Consider the following 19,934-nt stretch of genomic DNA (forward strand, 5'->3'; position numbering starts at 1 on the left):
CAAAATGAGATTGAAGGGGAACACCAGCTCAGGGGAAAGGACTAGAAGGCAGGAGGGAACAGGAAGTTGGTAATAGGGAACCCAAGGTTGAGAAGGGAGAGTGTTGTCCTGGGGTTGTCAACCAATGTCATAAAACAATATGAGTACTCCCTGTTTAATGAGAAACTAGTTTGTTCTGTAAACCTTCATCTAAAGTACAAAGAAAGAAAGAAAACTTCACCAAAAGGGTAAAAAGAGAATCTACAGAAGGGGAAAAAAAATGTTGGCTACTACATATCCAATCAGGGTCTAATCTCTAAGATCTTCAAGATACTGCGACACCTCAACAACAAAAAGACAAACCAATTAAAAATGGGCAAAGGATATGAACACTTTTACAAAAGAAAACATTCAAGGAGCTAACAGACATGTGAGGAAATGCTCTATATCACTACCATTAAAAAAAACCCACTCAGAGAAATACAAACCAAAACTACGTTGAGATACCATCTCATCCCAACAAGGCTGGCAGTAATCCAAAAAACACAAAATAACAATGTTGGAGGGGTTGTAGAGAGATGGGAGCTCTTTTTTTTTCTTTTAATATGTTGAGCTTTAAGTGAAAATTTACAAACCAAGTCAGTCTCTCACACAAAAAATTTATACACACCTTGCTATGTAACCGTAGCTGCTCTCCCCCTAATGCGACAGTACACTCCTCCTCTCCACCCTGTATTCCCTGTGTCCATTCAACCAGATCCCATCACCCTCAGCCTTCTCATCTTGCCTCCAGACAGGAGCTACCCACATAGTCTCATTTGTCTACTTCAGCCAGGAAGCTCACTCCTTACCAGTATCATTTTCTGTCTTATAGACCAGTCCAATCCCTGTCTGAAGAGTTGGCTTCAGGAATGGTTTCAGTCCTTGGGCTGACAGAGGGCTTAGGGACAATGACCTCTGGGGTCCCTCCAGCCTCAGCAAGACCGTTAAGTCCAGACTTTTTAGAAGAATTTGAACTCTGCATCCCACTGTTCTCCTGCTCCATCAGGGATTCTCTGTTGTATTCCCTGTCAGGGCAGTCTTCGGTGGTAGCTGGGCACCATAAGTTCTTCCAGTCTCGGGCTGATGTAGTCTCTGGTTTATGTGGCCCTTTCTGTCTCTTGGGCTCACATTTACCTTGCGTCTTTGGTGTTCTTCATTCTCCTTTGTTCCAGGTGGGTTGACACCAATTGATGCATCTTAGATGGCCGCTTGCTAGCATTGAAGACCCCAGACAGCACTCACCAAAGTGGGATGCAGAACACTTTCTTAATACATTTTGTTATGCCAGTTGACCTAGATGTCCCCTGAAACCATGGTTCCCCTGCTACTCTGGTCTTTGAAGCATTTGTCTGTATTCAGAAAACTGCTTTTGGTTTAGTCCCGTTGTGCTGACCTCCCCTGTATTGTGTGTTGCCTTTCCCTTCACCTAAAATAGTTCTTCTCTACTATGTAATGAGTGAACACTCCTCTCCCACCCTCCCCACCTTCATAATAATCAAAGAATATTTTCTTCTGTGTTTGAACTTTTTCTTGAGTTCTTATTATAGTGGTCTCAGACAATATTTGCCCTTTTGCAACTGACTTATTTCACTCAGCATAATGCCTTCCAGATTCCTCCATGTAATGAGATGTTACATGGATTCATCGTTATTCTTTATCATTGCTTAGTATTCCATTGTGTGAATATACCATAATCTGTTTATCTATTCATCTGTTCATGGGCACACTGGTAGTTTTCATCTTTTTGCTATTGTAAACAGTGCTGCAATGAACATGGGTATGCACATATCTATTAGTGTGAAGGCTCTTATTTCTCTAGGATATATTCCAAGGAGCAGGAATTCTGGATCTTAAGGTAGTTCTATTTCAAGTTTTTGAAGTAAGTGCCAAATCGATTTCCAAAGTGGTTGCACCATTTTACATTCCCCCCCAGCAGAGTGTAAGTGTTCTAGTCTTCCCACAACCTCTCCAACATTTATTATTTTGTGTTTTTTGAATAATGCCACCCTTGTTGGAATGAGATGGTATCTCATTGCAGTTTTGATTTGCATTTCCCTAATGGCTAATGATTGTGAGCATTTCCTTACGTATGTGTTATGTTAGCTACCTGAATGACTTCTTTGGTGAAGTGCTTTCATATCCTTTACCCATTTTTTAATTGGGTTATTTGTCTTTTTGTTTTTTGTAGTATCTTGTAGATTTTAGAGGTTAGACACCAATCGGATTTGTCATAGCCAAAAACTTTTTCCCAGTCCTTAGGTATTCTTTTCACTCTTTTGGTGAAGTCTTTGGATGTTTGATTTTTTGGAGCTCCCAGGTATCCAGTTTCTCTTCTGGTGTTTGTGCATTGTTAGTAATGTTTTCTATACTGTTTATGCCATGTATTAGGGCTCCTAGTATCGTCCCTAATTTTTCTTCCATAACGTTTATCGTTTTAGAGTTTATATCTAGGTCCTTGATCCATTTTGAGTTAGTTTTTTGCATGGTGTTAGGTATGGGTCATGTTTCATTTTTTTGCAGATGGATATCTAGTTCCGCCAGCATCATTGTTAAAGAGACTGTCTTTTCCCCTTTTAACAGACTTTGGGCCTTTGTCAAACATCAGCTGCTCATATGTGGATGGATTTATGTCTGGATTCTCAATTTTGTTCCATTGGTTTACGTATCTGTTGTTGTACCAGTACCAGGCTCTTTTGACTACTGTGGTGGTATAATAGGTTCTAAAATCAGGTACTGTGAGGCCTCCCACTTTGTTCTTCTTCAGTAATGCTTTACTTATCCAGGGCCTATTGGTTATTTGTTTCTTCATCTTATTAATGAATGTCATTGCAATTTGGATCAGGATTGCATTATATCTATAGATGGCTTTGGGTAGAATAAACATTTTCACAATGTTGAGTCTTCCTATCCATTGGCAGGGTATGTTTTTCTACTTACATAAGTGTGTTTTGGTTTCTTGCAGTAGTGTCTTGTAGATTTCTTTGTATAGGTCTTTTGTCTCTGGTTGGATTTATTCATAAATATTTTATCTTCTTGGAGGCTGTTGTAAATGGTATTGATTTGGCGATTTCCTCTTCAATGTTCTCTTTGTTGGTGTAGAGGATTTCAACGGATTTTTATATGTTTATCTTGTATCTTGATACTCTGCTGAACTCTCCTATTAGTTTCAGTCGTTTCCTTGTGGATTCTTTAGGGTTTTCTGTATAAGAGATAATGTTTTTTGCCAATAGAGACACTTTTACTTCTTCCTTGCCTGTTAGGAAGCCCTTTGTCTAGCCTAATTGCTCTAGCTAGGACCTCCTGCACAACGTTGAATAAGAGAGGTAATAAAGGGCATCCTTTTCTGGTTCCTGTTCTCAAGGGGAGTGCTTTCAGATTCTCTCCATTTAGAATGATGTTGGCTGTTGGTTTTGTATAAACGCCCTTTATTATGTTGAGGTATTTCTCTTCTATCCCTCTTTTGCTGAGAGTTTCCTCATGAATGGGAATTGGATTTTGTCAAATGCCTTTTCAGCATCAATTTATAAGATCATGTGGTCCTTGTCTTTTGTTTTATTTATATGGTGGATTACATTGATTGTTTTTCTAATGTTGAACCATCCCTGCATACCTGGTATGAATCCCACTTGGTCATGGTGAATTATTTTTTTGATATGTTGTTGAATTCTATTGGCTAGAATTTTGTTGAGGATTTTTGCATCTACATTCATGAGGGATATAGGTCTGTAATTTTCTTTTTTTGTGATGTCTTTACCTGGTTTTCATATCAGGGATATGGTGGCTTCATAGAATGAGTTTAGGTGTATTCTTTCCTTTTCTATGCTCTGAAATACCTTTAGTAGTAGTGGTGTTAACTATTCTCTGGAAGTTTGGTAGAATTCTCCAGTGAAGCAGTCAGGGCCATGGCTTTTTGGGGGAGGGGAGTTTTTTAGTTACCTTTTCAATCTTTTCTTTTGTTGTGGAAGTATTTAGTTGTTTTACTTCTGTTTGTGTTAATTTAGGTAGGTAGTGTGTTTCTAGGAATCTGCCCTTTTTTTTCTAGGTTATCAAATGTGTTAGAGCGCAATTTTTCATAGTAATCTGATATGATTCTTCTCATTTCAGTTGGGTCTGTTGTGATTTCACCCACCTCTTGTCTTATTCAGGTTATTTGCTTCCTCTCCCTCTCCCGTTTTTCTTTTTTCAGTTTGACCAGTGGTTTTTCGATTTTGTTGATCTCTTCAGAGAACCAGCTTTTGGCCTTGTTAACTCTTTCAATTGTTTTTCTGTTCGCTATTTCATTTAATTCTCTGTTAATTTTTATTATTTGCTTTCTTCTTGTATCTGAGGGTTTCATTTGTTGCCCAATTTCTCTTTGTTCAAGCTGAAGGTATAATTCTTTGATTTTGGCCCTTTCTCCTTTTTGGATGTGTGCTTTTATTGTTATAAATTGACCTCTGAGCACTGTTTTAGCTGTGCCCCCAAGGTTCTGATAGGAAGTGTTTTCATTCTCATTGGATTCTATGAATTTCTTTGTTGTGTCCTTAATTTCTTCTCTAATCCAGTGGTTTTTGAGCAAGCTGAGGTTCAGTTTCCATGTTTTAGTTTCTTTTTCCTGCTCTTTCTGATATTGATTTCTACTTTTATGATTTTATGCTCAGGGAAGATGCTTTGTAATATTTCAATGTTTTGGATTCTGTTAAGGCTTACTTTATGACCTAATATGTGGTCTCTTCTGGAGAATGTTCTATGCGCACTGGAAAAGAAAGTAGACCTGGCTGCTGTTGTGTGGTGTGTTCTGTATATGTTTATGAGGTCAAGATGGTTGATTATGGCATTTAGATCTTTTGTGTCTTTAGAAGCTTCTTTCTGGATGTTCTGTCTTTCATTGAAAGTGGGGTGTTAAAGCCTCCTACTATTACTGCAGAGCTGTCTATCTCACTTTTGAATGCTGTTAGAGTTTGTTTTATGTATCTTGAAGCCCCATCACTGGGTGTGTAAGTATTTATTATGGTTATATCCTCCTGGTATAAAAAAAAAATTTTTTTTTTTGGTATATTGACCCTTTAATCATTATATAGTGTCCTTCCTTATTCTTTGTGGTAGATTTAACTTTAAAGTCTATTCAGTCAGAAATTAATATTACCACTCCTGCTCTTCTCTGATTGTTGTTTGCTTGATATATTTTTTTCCATACTTTTGTGTCTTTAAGTCTAAGATGTGTCTCTTGTAGGCAGCATATAGATGGATCATGGTTTTTATCCGTTCTGCCACTCTCTTTCTCTTTATTTGTGCATTTAGTTCATTTGCATTCAGTGTAATTACGGATAGATACGAGTTCAGTACAGTCATTATGATGCCTTTTTTGTGTATTGTTGATGTTTCTTTTTTCCACTTAATTTTTTTGTGCTGAGTAGTTTTTCTTTATATATTGTCTTTTCCTCTTTTTCATTGTTGTTAATTTTGTTTCTGTTAGGTCTTTATGTTTTTCTTATATTTTATTTTGATGTTTAGGATTGTTAGTCTCCTTTGTGGTTATCTTAATATTTACCCCTGTTTTTCTAAGTTTAAACCAAACTTTTATCTCTTTTTATCTCCTTGACTTCCTCTCTATATGAAAGACATATGACTACATTTTTTAGTCCCTCTTTGTTGATTTCATGTTGTCGTCTTTTACATATTGACATCTTTGTTTCCCTGTTGTGATCTTTTTTTTCTTGATTTATTTTTGTGATTTCCCTATTTGGGTTGATATCTGGTTGCTCTGTCCTGTGTTCTCTTCTCGGTTATTATCTGATGTTATTGATTTTCCAACCAGAGGACTCACTTTAGTATCTCTTGTAGTTTTGGTTTGTTTTTTACAAATTCCCTAAAGCTTAGGGGAGCCAGCAGATTATTTTTTCACCATTTGTTAATTTGTTCATTCTTAAAAGCTGAGAAAATTGCTCAGGGCACACAGCAGGACCTATCTCAGGCCCAGGGAAAGTGACCACCACTGAAGCTGGCTCAGGGGCTGGAGTAGAGGGAGGAGAGATCAGATAAATGATGTGCAGTTCTTTTGAAAGCATTGCCTTTTGGTCCATGTGCTAAGTTAGATGCAAGTATTTATCTTTTGCCAAGAGTGCTGTTCTTCACTGATTCCTGATTCTGGAGGCATGAGTAGACTCTGTGGCGCTCGTTCTCTCTTGCTGAGGAAACGACATCCTGAATCCTACCACCAGCCCCACTGCAGTCATGCCAGGGAAACAGGCCTGCAGGGTGGTGTTTCCCTGCGAGTCAGGTCCTGCAACTCCTCACTGTTTCTGAACGGTCTCTTCCTCCCCCTGCTGCTCAATCCAATTCCTTAACTTTGCCTTTAACGTACAGGGCTCCTAGCTTCATATATATAATCGATACACTTGTTTTTTCAGGTCTTTCTTGTAAGAGGGACCACAGAAGTTGTCTGAGTACTCCGCCATCTTGGCCCTGCGTCTTGATTGGAACTCTTTTGCACTGATGGTGGGAAGGTAAAATGGTACAACCACTTTCAAAAATGATTTGGCACTTCCTTAAAAAGCTAGAAATAGAAATACCTTAAGATCCAGCAATCCCACTCCTAGGAATGTATCCAAGAGAAATAAGGGCTGTCACAGGAATAGACATATGCAAACCCATGTTTACTGCAGCACTATTCACAATAGCAAAAAGATGGAAACAACTTAAATGCCCATCAACAGACAAATTGGTAAACACATCATGGTACATATACACAATGGAATACTATGCAATGATAAAGGACAATGATGAATCTGTGAAACATCTTACAAATGGTTGAATCTGGAGGGCATTATGCTGAGTGAAATAAGTCACAAAAGTACAAATAGTGTATGAGACCACTGTTATAAAAACTAGGGAAAAGGTTTAAACACAGAAAAAAAGCATTCTTTGGTGGTTTTGAGTGTGGGGAGGGAAAAAGAGGGGTAATCACTAACTAGATAGTAGACAAGGATCAACTTTGATGAAGGGAAGGACAACACACATTACAGGGGAAGTCAGCACAACTGGACCAAAGTAAAAATGCAAAGTTTCCTGGGCACATCTAAACACATTGAGGCACAGAGTGGTTGGGGTTGGGACCTGGGAACCATAGTTTCAGGGGACATTAAGGTTAATTGGCATAATAAAGTTTATTAAGAAAATGTTCTACATCTCACTTTGGTGAATGGTCTCTGGGGTCTTAAAAGCTTGCAAGTGGCCATCTAAGATACATCCATTGGTCCCATCCCACCTGGAGCAAAGGATAATGAAGAAAACCAAAGACACAAGGAAAATATTAGCCCAAAGAAATAAAGGACCATGTGAACCAGACTCCACCACCCTGAGACAAGAACTAGATGGTGTCTGTTTACCACCAATTATCATCCTGACAGAAAATACAACAGAGAGTACCGGACAGAGCAGGGGAAAATTGTAGAACAGATCTGAAATTCACATAAAAAGACCAGGCTTAATGGTCTGACAGAGACTGGAGGAACCCCCAAAACTATGGCCCCCAGATGCACTGTTAACCTAGACCTGAAACCAATCCTGAAGCCCACTCTTCAGGCAAAGATTAGACAGGAGTATAAAACAAAAAATAACACACATGAGAAATGTGCTTCTTATTTCAATCAGATATATGAGGCCAAATGGGCAGCTCCTGCACAAAAGCAGGATGAGAAGGCAAGAAGGGACAGGAATTGGTCAAAGGGACCTCAGCGGGGGTGGGGGGGGAGGTGGGAGAGGAATGTGCTGTCACATTGTGGGGATTGCCACTATTGTCACAAAACAATATGTATATAAATTTTTGATTGAGAAATTAACTTGAGCTGTAAACGTTCACCTAAAGTACAATTAAAAAAAAAAAAGAGCGGAACAGAAATTATGAGAGGGTGGCTCTAGAAGACAAAGCGAAGTATTATAATGAAATGTGGAAAGATTTGGAGTTACGAAACCAAAAAAGAAAAACTAGCTTGGTATTTCTTAATCTGAACGATCTGAAGGAAAACTTCAAGCCTCCAGTTGTAATACAGAAGGATTCCAGGGGCAAAATATGAGCAATGCAGAAAACAACAAAAGAAAATGGAAAAGTATAGAGTCACTGTACCATAATGAATTGGGTGACTTTCTACCATTTCAGGAGGTAGTACAGGATCAAAAACCAATGGCATGGAAGGAAGAACTCCAAGCTGCGAAAAACAAGGCACCATTGTTTGACAGAATACCAATTGATATGCTTCAACAAACTGAAGCAAGACTGGAAGTGCTTATTCATCAATGCCAAGAAATTCGAAAGACAACTTCCTGACCAACCAGCTGGAAAGGATCCCTAACTTGCCCATTACAAACAAAGGTGAGGCAACAGAATGTGGAAATTATTGAACAATAACATTCATTAATATCATATGCAAAATTTTTGCTGAATACAATTTTATTTTGTACGATGTGAATATAGTCAATGCAGCCTTCTTATTGTTGCTTTTTACATTTATATATATATGTGTGTCTGCATATACATATATATATAATTATATACATGTTTTGTCATCCTTTTGATTTCAACTTATTTGTATTTTGAATCTAAAATGCAGCTCCTGTAGAAAGCATATATTTGGATCTTTCTGTTATGATCCCATTTGACAATTGTTGCCCTTTGACTGGATTGTTTAATTCATTCATATTTAATGTTATTATATTTTGCTTTTATGTCTGTCATTTTAGTTTTTTCATATTTCTTATGTCTTTTTTCATCCTCTCTTCCTCTTTTATCTCATTTTGTATTAATTGTAATTTTCTAGTGTAACATTTTAACTTCTTTAATATTTTTTTAAGTTATAGTCTTTTTTTCTTTTTTGTTGGCAGCTCCATGGCTTACCATGTACATCTTAATATAGAATGTACTTCAGGTTTACATTAATTTAATCTGAGTGAGATATAAACGCCATTATGTCTTTGAATATAATTCTATTCCCTCTTCTTCATTTTTGTGTTATTATTCATATGAATTTATATATCACAATACTAATAATACATTATTATATTTTTAGTTTATATACTTTTTGTCTATTAAATAAGCATATTTTTTAAAAAAGTCCTAATTAACATAATAATTGGGTCCCAGAAGTAAAATGGTTCACTGACATCCCTCAAATGCAAAACTCACTGAGTAGAGTAGGGTAGGAAGCAACAAGGATTCCACTCTCCTTGACTTAGAAGCTATATTCTGTATTAAAGTAATTAGTTAGTCAATAATCACCATTGGCTCCTAGAATTCATATCACATACCCACTAAAGCTCTGAATTTAGGTAACATGGTAGAAAAAACGACTCTTGTTCCAGCTTGTCACAAGATACTATTAGAGAGACAAGCACAAACTTACCCTGCTGAAAAAGACAATTGATAACCAGAACATTCCTTCATTTCAGGTCACATTCAGTGTTCTATTGGGCATCACATCATCACAAGTTTTACTGAACAGGAACAACCTGTAGGTTTCAAGAAGAGGTGCGTGGGTGCAGAAGCCAGGGGAAGCAGTTATTCTCTAACACTTTATTCATTTCTCTATTATCATTTCATTGCCTTTTCCCACATTCTCCTTCAAGCTGCCTGTCTCCCCACTCAGTGTCCTTATTCTCAACTCCTTCCTTAAACATCCTTTCTTATTCTTTAACATTTCTTTCTGTCGTTCATTATCTAATATTTGCCGATCAATTCATCATTCTTATTTTCCCTATATTTACGTGTGGTTGTGCAATGATTTTTAATGAGTTTTGGTATGTAGGCAGTATAAGTACTCGGTCTAGTTTGCCAAGGAACAGTCAAAGACGTGAAGCTTTTTCTTTTATACCTGTAAGACTCAAAGGAAACCAGAAGATTCATCATGGACAGTTCTGGCAAAGTAAGTGCTCTACTTTTTAAATAGATCTATAGCCTCTTCCTTAAACCAAACCAAACAAGCCTTTGTCGTGGAGTCTCTATAAAAAAAAGAAAAAAAAAAAAGACCTTTGCCATCGAGTGGCATGGCGACTGTATACGACATAGTAGAACTGCCTCAGACGGTTTCCAAGGAGTCGAACTGCTGACCTTTATGGGTGGCAGGTGAGCTCTTGACCCCTGTGCCACCAAGGCTCCAACAGGACAGGGTAAAACTGCCCCAATGGGTTCCAAGACTGTAATCTTTAAGGAAGCAGGTCAAAATGTTTTTCTCCCTCACACAGGCTAGTGGGTCCCAACCATGACCAGTGGGTTAGCAGGTGAACGCTTCACCACTGAACCACCTGAACTACTTTTCCTCTTCAATAGTTATGAAAAAACGTTTGCATTAAAACAAAATTAAGACACCTTTTCCCTGATCAGATTAACAAAAACTTTTAACGATAAGATCCAATGTTTTCCCAACTGTGGAAACTCAGCTGCTGGGAGAATAAACTGCAGGAAACGTATTGGTCGATATCTTGATAATATTATATCAAACCCTTAAAAAATTGTCTATCATTTGACCCAAAAATTTATTCCCAGGAAATGATTATGTATGCTTTTGTAAACATGGTACCTTCATATTTACATTATTTTTAAAACCTATAACACTGAAAATAATATATGTCCAATACTAGGAAATATTAGGAAACTAGGTAAATAAGGTACGATATATTAGTAAATTCTTAGGTGGCTATTATAAGTAGTATGTATGTATTGCTTCTGTTATTGGGAAATTTTTTTTCATAAAGTGTATTTTTTTTATTTGTACTTAATTGGTGAAAGTAGAATTATTTTATCTAATTATTTTATTCCCCAGAAAGAATTAGTTTTTTTATACTGTTTATTTTATTTTATTTTATTTTATACTGTTTTATTTGAACTTCTCTTGTGGCATCATCCCTTTTCATTTGTATTACAAGACATGTGTTAGCTCTTCTACTGGAGTCTAAACAGCCTGAAGACATGGCAGATTTACTCAGCTAAGTAGATCTGTCAGCATATCTGTAAATGGAACACAGAAAATGATGAGGGCTACTAGTACTACCAGGCAGTAAAATACATCGTAAAGTCAAAGTATTCAAATCATTGAAGTGCTGATGTAAGAATAGATAGAAAGATAAATGTAAGAATTGAAAAGCCTCCAAAAGAATCTTGTAAATCAAAAAGTTTGTTATATAGTAGAGGGGTTAATATTAAGCAGAACAGGAAGGAAAAATTAATCAAGAATTCCAGCTAGGACAATTAGTTTAAATCTCACTTCACATCACACAACAAAATAATTTTCAGTTGGATTTAAGAGTAAAATGTTTAAAAATCACACCATAAACATATAGGAGAGATGATCGGAAGTATTTATTTGCTCTCTGTATGGGGAGAATTTTCAAAGTTTGAAAATGGAATAAATAAAAAAGAAAAAGATATATTTTTATCAAAGAAGATCATAAATCCTTTTTATATTTAATTTACACATATGTATATCATTTTATAAGGAATTAAAAGTCAAAGATCAACCAGGGAAGAAGCACATATAACAATCCTGGCAGACAACAGGTCAAACGAATTAGCATGAAAAAGATCAAAATATCAATAGACACTTACATACACTATATGACCAAGCACGCCACAAAAGAGAAAAATACAAATGATTAACATAAACATAGAAAATATTCCACACTACTAGCATTCAAAGAAATACTAAAGACGCAGCTATCTTTTTCTGCCTGTCAGGTATTTGTTTGTAACGACTATTTTTTTTTTTTTTAAATGCTGATAAGGGTGGAATAAATGAAGATAAAGACAATCATATGCACTTCTAGGGAGACTGCCAAGTGATTCATCCTTTTACAAAGGTATGTGGTAATAAATTTAGCACTAATAACATCTCTTCCCTTTCCCGAGTAGTTTTACTCAAGGAAGTCAAGCAGGTAAAAATTATCATCAAAGGCACTTATCGCAGTATATTGTATAATAGTCAAAACCATGGGAATAATTACGTGTCTAGCAGCAGCTACTGATTCAACAAGGTAGGGCACATTTAAGTGATGCAATATAAATAGCAGTTTAAGATTATGATTACTACGCATTTTGTAGTCATGAGAAAATGATTACAAACATGAGAAGGGCAAATGTTCAGTAAATGGTGGCTGCTGTTAGCAAAAAATTCGAAAATATATAAAATTATTTAAAAAATATGATCTCAACTATATAAAAATATCTTAAAAGGCTAGAAGGAAGTATGCTGAAATCTCAGCAGCATTATGGCTAGATTTTCAGATGATCTTTGTCCTGTTCTTTATCATTTTGAATTTTTCCAAGTTATAACAAGTAAGCATCATTGCATAAACAGAACAAAAATTTAATTTTTTTAAATATTAGTTTTTAAAAATAAGTTACTGCCATATGACTTCATTTACTTTTCCCTGTGTCCACAGACGATTACATGCCGAGCAGCTCTTGCCTGGGCACTAAAGTCTCCCCTTTCAGTTGAGGAAGTGCAAGCTGATCCACCAAAGGCTGGGGAAGTTCATATTAAGGTAAACCTGGGTCTTTTAGCCTTTACCTTTGAAGGCAAATAAAAGGAAATCCTGTTTCCTAGTACATACATCAGTTTCATGTACATTTTTGGACTGTCTACTTCTTTTAACAAAAGAAAAATATATAAACTAAGATGAAATAAGTGTAGAGTTAATGAACGCTTGAGATATTCTTAATTATGGTAAAATATTGGTATCTCACTCACCCAATATAATTATTTTTATTATCAAGATTCTTATTAAAATTATATAATATCACAAGCCTGTAAACTTCAGAATGTGACCCAAAAGGGTTTTTTTGAGAGTTAAGTTGTTTTAATTTCTGAGGGGAAGGAGGAAAGGAGTGCATTTCCTCATATCTGTGGTGCAAACTTGATATTCAACAAATGCATATTCAGTGACTAATAGACAAATTATCCGACTCTACTGCTTTGTGTTCATACATTATCGCAACCTCAGAAAACTCATTGGAAAACATGTACCATGCAGTAAATTTTCCAGGAATGATCAGCAATAACTCCATGATGGTCTCCCAAGTGATTTGAAAGACAGTTAGCAATTATTGAACAGAGTTTAGACCAGGGGTGGGAAAACTCTGGCCTATCAAAGACCACTTGCTGCTTTCAAATCAACCTCTCAATCAATGCCTCTCAAATTTTATGAAATCATTAAATACCCTAGATTAAGAGTATTAATACTTAAAATTTTATTAAACTTTAAATTAAGAACAGGAAACTCAAAATTTGATTCAATGAAAGCAACACATACTAAAAGCTATACAACTCTACTTCGTATCAAGATGAATCTAAGTAGGAGAAGGGCACAGGAGGATGGTTAGAAAAAGGAATGAAAGGGATTGGGAAGGTGCTAGGAAGATAAAAGATGGAGGGAATAAGGCAGGCAGAAAAAGATAAACAGGGAGTCAAAGTCGGAAACAAGAGACTATGGGAACTAACACTAAATAAACTATCACCTCCATGTCCAGTGCTATGCTAAGGGTTATATTTCACAGATGAGAGAAAATGAAGAACAAAATGAAAAGTGATAAGAATTTACACAAGACAAAGAGTTCAATAATTGGTTTTAAATGACTGCTTGTGCTGTTGTTAGCTGCCATCAGGTTGGTCCCTGCCTCATGGCAACCTCATGTGTTATGAAGCAGAACTGCTTCATAGGCTTTTCTTGGTTGTAATCTTAATGGGAGCAGTTCACCAGGCCTTGCTTCCACAGAGACACCGGGTAGGTTCAAACCGCCAACCATTAGGTTAGCAGCTGATCGCAAACCACTTGCATGAGCCAGGCTCCTTACTGACTGCTATACAGAAGCTATATTCACCTATTTATCATTCATCCAAACAGCATTTAGCAAGGGCTTATCGTGGGCTGGGTCATCTTCCACTGAAGTGTTTATTAGTTGATAACCTACTGTTCTCTGCTCTTACAGTGATATGCTCCTTAACGACAAAGGCTAAACCCTGAATAACAAATCCCAAATAGCCCACCAAGGTGGAGGTTGCAGCATCAAGGACCTGAGCAATGTTACCATGAACCCTGAATAAAACCCAGGACTGGATCTGCTCCTAACCACAGAGTTCCCCACTCCCAGCTTGTACTATATAGACAGCTTTCCACAGATAATCGAATATACATATTTGGTGTGAAGAACAAAGCTGATAGTGAGATTTCTAGCTTGCTGAATACCTAACATAACACCTCTAGATTTTGACAGCATCTCGAAGCGATTTTAACACTAAAACCAAAAAAAAAAAAGAAACCAAACCCAGTGTTGTTGAGTCGATTCCAACTCATAGCGACCCTAAAGGACAGAGTAGAACTGCCCCGTAGAGTTTCCAAGGAGCACCTGGCAGATTTGAACTGCCAACTCTTGGATTAGCAACTGTAGCACTTAACCATTACACAACCAGGGTTTCCAAACACAGTGTATTTCTCCTGGCAGCTCTTTTCAGCCATTTGCTACAGTTATACCATAGCTGTTTCCAGTGTTTCAGCTATAAAATGCTGCCTCTTCCACAAAAGATAATGAAAAATTTCTTAGCAGCATTTGGGCATATGTTTTTCTGGTTGTATTTGAGGCAGATCAGTAGTACATGGGCATGAAATGTTTCATTTTTATGATCCAATTTAATTGGGTTGGGCCCATCCACAGACTAGAAAACTTATACCATTATATTAGAATTTTTTTTAATTCTCAATTTCAGTTAAATTTTGCAACAGTTAGCTTATTAAATTTAAACTCACTTTACATTGTTGTTGAAGTAAGTTTTCAATGCACTAGTTTAAAAACGTGAAACTGACTTTCCCAAAGCATTGTAGAAAGCACTCTACAATATGAAGCCTGAAATTCTCTTTCTAAGTGGAGGTGCTATTAATATTTGGTCAAAATTTCTCCGTTAAATGGTACTTCCCTACATTTCAGGACTGCTTAGTGACATAGAATGTAAAGACCAGATTTCAAAATACCTAACTTTATTACCAACTCTGAAACTCATAAGCCCTCTGACGTTGGACAATTCATTCTAATCTGTGAGGCTCCCTTTCCTTCTCTCTAATGGATGTGTTAAGACCTTCCCTGTGTTCCTGTGAAACCATTATAGTGATCAAGTAAGATAATTCACATAAAAAATTTTAAATAATCACAGAATAAAGAAAAGGAAAAGCCCCAAACCAACGGATCTTTGGTCACTTAATTCCTATACAGACGACTTCTTCAGGGATCTGTGGTACTGATAACCATGCACTGAAAGGAGAACTCTCAGTGAGCTTTCCTTTAATCCCAGGCCATGAAGGAGCTGGGATTGTGGAGAGTATTGGTGAAGGAGTGAGCTCCATGAAACCAGGTAGGAGACCGGACAGCAAAAACTTTCTTACAGCGGCCTCTCAAAGAAATCCCTCTGGGCAGGGGAGGAACATAAGACACATTAACATGTTTTACAGGAGAAATAAATTGGTTTGTCTCTGGTTTCTTCTAATTAGTAACATTACCCTTGTATTAAATGTACCCAGTGATTCCAAGAATCACATAGGTTTTCCGTTGTCATCTCTGGCCTGCCAGTAGGGCAGTGGCTACGCTAGATCTATGTAACCAAAACCAAATGAGAGTTGAGATAGAACCAATACACTTCTAAGTAGCTCCTTAGGGGCAAGTATTGCTTTTTATATGTATTTGTTTCCACCACAGTGCTTAGCACCAGTGCCTGTCCCAGAGTTGGAAAGTATTAGATGTTTGACAAATGAGTAAATGTTCTAATCAACTAGAATTTAAAGCTTGAATTTTCATTAATAGAATAACTGTGACAGTTGAAAGAATCAATAGAAAGCAGCTGTATGCTTATCCTCAGCCATACAAAAAATGATCTTAAGATTTCCTGTTTTTAATATATATGTCTAAAATGTTCAAAGTAAATAAGCACAATTACATAGACTCGGGTAATATGTGAACCCTGAACTTGAAACCAGGTCCACAAAGAGATTTAAGAGAATGCATTGTGAGTACATTCACAAAGCCATCATTTGTGTCTTCATTTAGCAAGAAATCGTGGAGTGCCTACCAGGCACTATAGTGACTGTGTTAAGGCATCCAACTGTGTGGACAGAACAAATTATGGATAACATTGCAGAAAATGGGAATTCTGGAACACTTAATTGTGCTCGTGAGGAATTTGTACATAGATCAAGGGGCAGTCTTTCGAACAGAACAACAGGATACTGCATCTTTTAAAGTCAGGAAAGGTGTGCATCAAGGTTGTAGCCTTTCACCATACCTACTCAATCTGTTTGCTGAACAAATAATCCAAGGAGCTGGACTATATGAAGAAGAAGGGGGCATTAGGACTAGAGGAAGATTTATTAACAACCTGCACTAGGCAGATGACACAACCCCGCCTGCTGAAAGTGAAGAGGGCTTGAAGCACTTACTAATGAAGATCAAAGACCACAGCCTTCAGTATGGATTACACCTCAACATACAGAAAATAAAAATCCTCACAACTGGACCAATGAGCAACATCATGATAAATGGAGAAAAGACTGAGGTTGTCAAGGATTTCATTTTACTTGGAACCACAATCAACACCCATGGAAGCAGCAGTCAAGAAATCAAAAGACTAACTGGCTGCCGGAGACCTCTTTAAAATGCTGAAAAGCAAAGATGTCACTTTGAGGACTAAGGTGGGCCTGACCCAAACCATGGTGTTTTCAATTGCCTTATATGCAAAAAGCTGGGAAATGAATAAGGAAGACCAAAGAATTGATGCCTTTGAATTGTGGTGTTGGCAAACAATATTGAATGTACCATGGACTGCCAAAAGAAGGAACAAATCTGTCTTGGAAGGAGTACAACCAGAATGCTCCTTAGAAGCAAGGATGGTGAGACTGTGTCTCACATACTTTGGATCAGTCCCTGGAGAAGGAGATCACACTTGGTAAAGTACAGGGTCATCAAAAAAGAGGAAAACCCTCTATGAGATGGATTGACATGATGGCTGCAACAATGGGTTCAAGCATAGCAACAATCGTGAGGATGGCACAGGACCGGAGAGTGTTTCCTTCTGTTGTGCATAGGGCCGCTATAAGTCGGAACCAACTAGACAGCACCTAACCTAACAACAACAACAACCATGCATATAAGTTTGATCCCATTGTGTATGGGGTCACCATGAGCTGGGGGCTGACTTAGTGGCAGAAAACAACAACAACCATGTGTGTGACACCAAGCAAAAATAAAAATGCATGGTCTCTACATCTCTAAGAACTTAAGGCAAATAGAAGAAATATATACTCTAACTCCTTTTTAGCTATAAAAATGCCAGTGAAAGTTCTGTGGGAAATGATGAAAATCATTTGAAGGAAAAGGACAAAGGAACAGAATATTTCCTAAATCTGAGAACAGTACCTTTGGAATTTTTTTAGAAACAATGAATTTAAGATGTGCATTGTTTAAACTTCTAAGAGAATTTTAATGCTATCTAAACTCTGTAAAAGGCTAAAGGGGAATAGTTGCAAAACTTGTAAGGATCGACATAGGGACTATGGGATAGACTTCTGACCAAGTCTTCATGAGTCTATGGTATGACTATGTAATTAACTTTCTTTCGAGTTCCTACCACAGCCTGTCATCCTAGGTCCTCCAAATTCTGGCTAGTGACTGGATCCACATGTAATCAGTCTCCCCTGCAGATCTCTTAAACCTAAGACCATCCTCTGTAGTAAGTGCTCTAGAAACAGCCTTCCTCTGCAGGGGAAAAGTGATTCCTTTTATTCTCTAAAGTGAACATATCTTAGAACTTAGGCCCACTAAAGAAAAGACCTCATGGGCTTGCTATGTGCCCTTGTGCCATATTGAGACAGGGTGACTCTGCCATTATATAGCTGGATGGGCCACTTTAGACAGGTGACAACCACTGTGGGACCTAAATCCTGCAAATGGAAAATGAAAGTATTAAACTAGATACTTTATCTCGAAGATTTATTCCTGGTTTTATTGTTTTGTTCCTAAAACAGAGTAGTGGGAAGCAGACCTATAGCTAACTACCCAGCAGTAAATATCGCCAATTTTCCACCACTTTCCACAAAAAAATAAAATGATATTGTGAAACCAAGCAAAATGGTTTATTCTTAGAAACAGCCATGGACAACTTTGAACCAGCCCCCATAAACTGTACATAACAAGTTATCAAACAATTCAATGAGATTTTTGTAAATACACGGCTGTATTTTATTTCAATAGTATTTTAAACCTAATAATTATATTATTTCTTTTCTCTACATAGGAGATAAAGTCCTCACAGTCACTTTTCCAAAGTGTAGAGAATGCGATCCCGCTTGCACCCCGTGGGCAACTTCTGTCAGAAGCAAGAGTTAGTAGATTTGTCGCTCATGCTTTTACTAAATTACTTTTATCGTACAAGCACTGACCGTGTAGCTAACGGTGCTCATTTTTTTCTTTGTAACTCCGTGTGTCTGTGTGGTTCTTGTGCCTGTGTCACCAGGGAATAGTGTTCTACCGTCTTGTGGATTAACGCTGGATGGGACGAGCAGATTTACATGCAGCGGAGAAAAGATTTATCAGTCTTTCCACACAAGCGCGTTCACTGAATATACTGTTGTTCCTGAGCTTGCAGCTGCAAAAATTGATGATGCTGCTCCTATGGATAAAGTGTGTATCATAAGCTGTGAGGTCCCTACAGGTTGTGAGGCTGCTGCTCATTCAGCCAAGGTGAGGAAGCTACTTGTGCCTTAGTGTATGTTATAGTGACTCAGCTGGAAAAATGTCAAATCTAGATCAAATCAATCTAAACGGTTCATTTGGTGTATATAGCCTCAGAAGTCTCAATTGTTGTTCTTTTTTTTTTTTAATCTTGTATATTTATTTTCTTAGTTAAGCATGGGCCTAGTTTTGATACCTAATACAAGCCTATCTTCTGAATTTGTAAGTCACCCCTGGTTCTACCTGCGTGGTCTATGGACTTGGGGAATTGGTTCAGCCATTGTTATGGGATGCAAGGCTTCTGGTGCTTCTAGGATCATTGGTGTTGACATTAATGAGGAAAAATTTCCCTGGGCAAAAGCCTTAGGGATTACTGATTACTTCAACCCTCAGAAGCTCAAGAAGCCGGTTCAGGAGGTGGTGGTGCAAATGACAGGCTTTGGTGCTGACTTTGCCTTTGAGGCCATTGGACTCGCTGATACTATGGTACGTGGTTTTGAGGCTTAGTTTAGTGAGGGGGAACCGCTTGTCAACAAATGGGTACACATTAACCCAGGAGCAGAGTGCATCTTTTGGGCCCAGGGTCCCTGCATGGAGAAGCTCCTAGTTCTGGGGAAGATTGAGGACAAGGACCTTCCTCCAGAGCCCACAAAGAAAAAACCTTCCCCTAGAGCTGACGCCCTGAATTTGGACTTTTAGCCTTCTACTGGGAGGAAATAAATTTCTCTTTATTAAAGCCATCCACTTGTGGTACTTCTGTTACAGCAACACTAGATAACTAAGGCAGTTAAAGTTGTATTCTATAAGGAAACCCTGGTGGTGTAGTGGTTATGAGCAATGGCTGCTAACCAAGAGATTGGCAGTTCAAATCTACCAGGCACTCCTTAGAAACTCTATCAGGCAGTTCTACTCTGTCCTTTAGGGTCGCTATGAGTGAGCATCAACTTCACATCATGGATTTTGTTTTGTTTTGTTTTTTGTAATGTAAAAAAGAGTAAGAGCTCATAAGCCAACAAGTACATGTTCTTGGCAACTGTTCTTTGAAGTACTCCACTATTTAATTTCAAATTTGAATTTGTTTTTCTTGATTTTGAATGAATGAGATGCTTACTTAGGATTCAATTTAACATTTTAATTAAAAATCATGTTTATTTGAATTTGCGATTGTACATGTGAA

At 37.5% G+C, this 19,934-nt stretch overlaps 1 pseudogene; it reads left to right on the forward strand.

The window, feature by feature from the left end:
* The first annotated feature begins 9,899 nt into the window (after nt 1–9,899).
* On the forward strand, nt 9,900–19,489 carry LOC100658207 (alcohol dehydrogenase 1-like; annotated as a pseudogene).
* Nucleotides 19,490–19,934: the final 445 nt, after the last annotated feature.

Source organism: Loxodonta africana, chromosome 5 (genome assembly GCF_030014295.1).
Source record: "Loxodonta africana isolate mLoxAfr1 chromosome 5, mLoxAfr1.hap2, whole genome shotgun sequence".
In the NCBI taxonomy this organism is placed as follows: Eukaryota; Metazoa; Chordata; class Mammalia; order Proboscidea; family Elephantidae; genus Loxodonta; species Loxodonta africana.